Source organism: Mytilus galloprovincialis, chromosome 14, assembly GCF_965363235.1.
Source record: "Mytilus galloprovincialis chromosome 14, xbMytGall1.hap1.1, whole genome shotgun sequence".
Classification (NCBI taxonomy): Eukaryota; Metazoa; Mollusca; class Bivalvia; order Mytilida; family Mytilidae; genus Mytilus; species Mytilus galloprovincialis.
Genome location: NC_134851.1, coordinates 17064001 through 17069162, shown reverse-complemented (window position 1 = coordinate 17069162; position 5162 = coordinate 17064001).

Below are 5162 nucleotides of genomic sequence, written 5' to 3'. Positions count from 1 at the left end.
TCATGGTAACATATCTATTAGCTAAGGGAAAACTGATACAAATGATGACACTTGAGAGATACTTAGAAGCCGTAAGTTCTTCCAGTAATCAGAATTATGCCATGCTTAACAAGATCAAATATATTTATTTTTATCCTCGAAAGTTCAACGTTCTGCAATGTGAATAATAATGATATAGGGTGAAGTTTAAAGAGGTAACCCCACGATAAAATAACTAAAGAAGTCTTCGGTTTTGTGAAACTGCAATGACGACTTGTCGACTTTTGTTTACGGCCTAGTTATTACCTTGACATGTTGTACAGATGTTTGGAGTTTGTAAACTCCTTTGTTAAATGGAACAAAAACATCTAAAGTAAGGAAAATATCTGTCATATTCCTGACTTGATATATGCATTTCTTTTAACATGTTTAGGAGGAGAACAAATTAACTATAGATACATGATATACCAAAGGTAGTTTCTGACAGTTAAACTGACTGGGACGAAATGCCGAATATTTAAAACGAACGACGGAAAGGATGAGACCAAAAATTGACAAAAAAAAAACTATAACACTTCTGATATATTTGAAATTTCCCAAAGATCAATTAGACATTTGTAAGAAACTAAGGTTTCAAATCCCAACTTCAAAGTTGACCTAACATAAGTTAAACGTATGTAAATAGTTGTCTAACGTTTCTACAAACTAACTCGTTTCTGGCTTTCAAATGTTTAGGTTTAAGTGTCCCATTCCTTTTTTGTCAAAAAAAGAGTAGCTCAAAACATTGTATACAGTAGTTACGAGTTTTAATACTGAAACAGTAATTTAAAACTGAACAACTCTTAAATGCTTGAATTTACCTCAAAGAAAAATATCAAGATCTTTTCCGTTTTTACTAATCCCTGTCTGTTAACTGTTTATGTTTATGCCTTCCTGGAATCGAATAGATGAATCAAGTGTAAAATTATAACCTAAATCATTAACACAAAGTAAAAGCATATAAATGTACATTATTTCAGACTTTCTATTTTAATTCCCATCAAATTTCACTTCTTGTCAATTATATGTAATCATCTACCCTGCTTTATTAAATATTAAGACGTCTTTGTATTTCAAACATGCATGCCATTGATGCATTAAATGTATTCAAATACTCAGCTCCTATAACGTGATCAATTATCCATCTTTGCAATTCAAAGCGTAACAAAATTAAATGCACACAAAACTCTACTTATTTTTCAATTTTCCTGCAAATAACAAAAAGAAACAAAGTGCAGGTAATTTATTTACCATAAATGTTCTTTTCCTTTTGATGACATTCTTGTTTTTGGGTTTTATAATTATAATGTGTGGCTAAAAGTGTTAGACGTACCAAACCTTCGAATTATACCTTATTTCATCATAACTATAGTTATCTGTTCAATGGTCAAAGGAATATAAGACATTTTATATCATAATCCCAAAAATTTTAAAACACATAAATATTTATCGACACATGAACATATTCTTAAACGCTACGTTAACTTATTCTAAATCCACAATATCGGTGCCTTCCGTGTTTGTTAACTAAATCACTAAAAGCACTCAATGGAATTTCGATATGAAAATTGATTATGTTTGAAATTACTAATTTTGTATATTTACAATACAATGGAACAAAAGCTTAAAAGTATATGTGCTCTGAAACCTGTTTTCTCGATTAATTTTCATCCAGAGTTTTTTAACCCTTAAATTTGAAAATTAAAGTGTATTTAATACTCGAATGCGTATCGTATTAACTTCTCTGAAATTTTAGCTTTGTATGTGATTCTCTAAAATATGTGGACCAAACTTGTACGGCTAATGCATTAATTAAACAATAAAAAGTTTTGTTTTATATGTCAAACATTCATTTAGATCATTCAACATTTGTACAAAGCAAGGCAACAAACAAACATTAAAATATGCATGATGCCAACCCAATACGTCGAGAGATATTCGGCTCTATATTATCTGTCATACGATCCACAATATGAAAATAGTTATCAAAGGTACCAGGATTATAATTTAGTACGCCAGACGCGCGTTTCGTCTACATAAGACTCATCAGTGACGCTCATATCAAAATATTTATAAAGCCAATACAAATGTCACAATAGGGAATATAACATGATTGGTAAATATAAGCAATAGACCATTATCTTTGTATCATTTAAAGGTGTAAGTTTGCTAACATATCGCTAATGCAATTAAATCACGACACATCGTGCCGGTTAAACAATTTGTGATAGTAACTGACAATCTAGCTAAGTCTCGAATTCTGTGGTACTTCCAAATAATAATAACCCTGTTGAAAATTTTTATGTCAGGAGCACAACCGTGTTAATAAAATTTATATAATGTGAACATGTACGAACGTAAGAAAATAATTTATAAAGGTAAATGCCATTCTATGTGACAGAGGGTATGTTACAGCTGACAAATAAAAAGCTAAATCATTCGATTTGTTAAAATGTTTTAGGTCGTCAATCTGTGTAAATATAATGGGAAAGATCGAAATATGAATTGGACTTTATAGTTTCGGAAAGATCATTTATTATAACTTTAACATTACTGGTATATACTGCAAGGAAACGTACACTGATGTGTTCATTATCAATATATCATAAGATCGTACACTTCTCATTTCGATATCGTTTTCCTAGTATTGCTTTCTTATTCATCAAATTGTTTAAAAGAGGAATATTTAGACATTAAATCGTCCATATTATTATCAGTAATATCTAAAATGAAATGGTAAATGGTTTTTACAGCAACAAAACAGTTTAGATTCTAAGCTATTCATATACAAATCAGTGTGACATTATTTTGTGAAATGGTGACATCAGCAGACATTTGCTTTTCTATTCCATTATCAAGATTAATGTTATCCTCAATGTTTTAAAAAAGATAAAAATAATATCTTCCAACTTTTCAATTTTCAAATTATTTGACAAACATATATTATCAGTAGATAAGTTCTTCTAAATATGATATTTTTATATGTTTACATCATCAAGATAAGATTAAAACACCTTACTCATATAGTTTGCCAATTAGACAAAACATTTGCTATATATAGTGTCTGATTAGTCTGTTATTCTCTAGTCAATAGGAATATTTACCGTAATCCTTCAATAATACACCCTTGTGAATTATTAAGAGGAAGTCCATGAAAAAACCAGGCAGTGGGTTGCACATGATATATTTTGTTTTCACCTATTTCATATATACAAATTCATTCTTTCTTAAAGTTAAATTTTTTTGTTTTTTTATTAACTGCATCAAATAAAGAGAAAAAAATACATAAGAAGCACTGAAACTTCATTGAAAAGGGCGGAAAACTCTTCATTTTGTACAAAATTTTGTTGCGTTGTTAGTGAACTATAAAATCATTTTCTGAGCCATCCACTGTTGATTCCAAAATATCGTTGACATATATATCCTTTGTATGATATAAACCTTGCATTGGAACAAAAAATCCAGTGGGGAAAAAAATATGTTGTGCCACCCATATCATAGGGTTTGCCTGATATTTACTTGGACAGCCTCTGAAATCTTAACATTGTTGAGGTACGTTAAGATTCCAACAGTATGATATGTCGATGTAGAAAAAAGTTTTACTTACAATTAAATTATCAATCGTATAAAGTTTAAGGAAGTATAACAACACAACCACCGAGTTTTTGCAAAAAGGGCAAACTGAATTTGTTTGGGGTCAAAAACAAAGGTTATTGAAGGAACAAGTACTAAAAGTCTGCCATGTTTCTGAATTGGTACAACTGTTTTCATAAACACCTCGTTCAAAGCTAGCTAAACCTTCCAATTAACAGTTGTTTATGGTTCTTTTATATTGACACTATTGGGTGAGCAACGCAAACCGACATAATAAAAGGTTATTGTAACAATTACTTGAATCCAGCGGAAAATATTGTATTAATATAAACCGCACACATACAACACCATTGGCTGAAAAATTCAAACAAACTTCATGACGTATGTGTATTTATAGTATACACTTTCTCAGAAATATAGTAAAATATAAAATACAAGTATAAAATACAAGTATAAACAAAGCAGAAAACAAAACAATGATATGTTTAAACCTCATGCGTTCGATTCGGACCTTATTACCAAACGGCATAGGAAACGTTATACGTCAAAACCCCGAAAGGATGATGCATAAATACTGAATCAGGTCAAAAGTCATACTACTACAAACACAATAGCATGAATCAAATACATTGATATTTTATAAGTTACAAATCTGTTAACAACATTTACATAAGCAACAGAATATGTACCAAAACTGGCTCATAAAACACTTACCTTACTTTTGCCTTTTTGCCCCACTGCTAGAACTTCATCGGACGGGGCACGCCAGCTTTTACCCCCACCACCACCTGTAGTAGCATTACTAGAATTCATTTTTAGGTCAAAAGTTAAATAATTTAAATATTCAAAGATAATATGATGTATCCAGATTGTTTTTAATAAATCCTTTAAACATGTTAATGAAAACATTCATATCTAATAAAGTGGAGAACATTCTGATTTTAGAAATCGTCACCAATTCCGAACTGTTGGAAAATCGGCACTATTTCTCTCCAAAGCTTAAAATGGACCAATAAAATATTCCAGTCATTGGTAATTTCAAAACTGATTCCACATGATTTTATGAAATAGGATTACAATGTAGTTGAGTTATTGATGTTTACGGGTCCTTTGACGATAAATATATATATACAACCTATGAAGGAGGTTAAATACTATATCGATATATGTTTGACTTTTCCTCTCTAGGTGAATGAATGTATGTGTTCAATAAATACCAATTTACCGATCAGTTTGACAGTAGTACTATCATTAACTACTTATAATTTTCAAACATCGAATGCATATTTTCTGATGTATGCCAATTATTGTGTTCCCCACACTCAATCCAATAGCAAGTTCCAACATCAGTTTCACGATTCTTCCATTATTAAACAAATAGAAAATTGAAAAAAGTAACATTTCTGATTTAAGCTTACTTTTTCCGTCCCACGCTCAACATAATAGCATGATCAAATATCAGCTTCACGTTCTTCAATTTTCAACAATTTTAAATTTTCAAATGTTGAATGTATACCTTTTGATTGAGGCTTAAAACAGACTTTTTACAA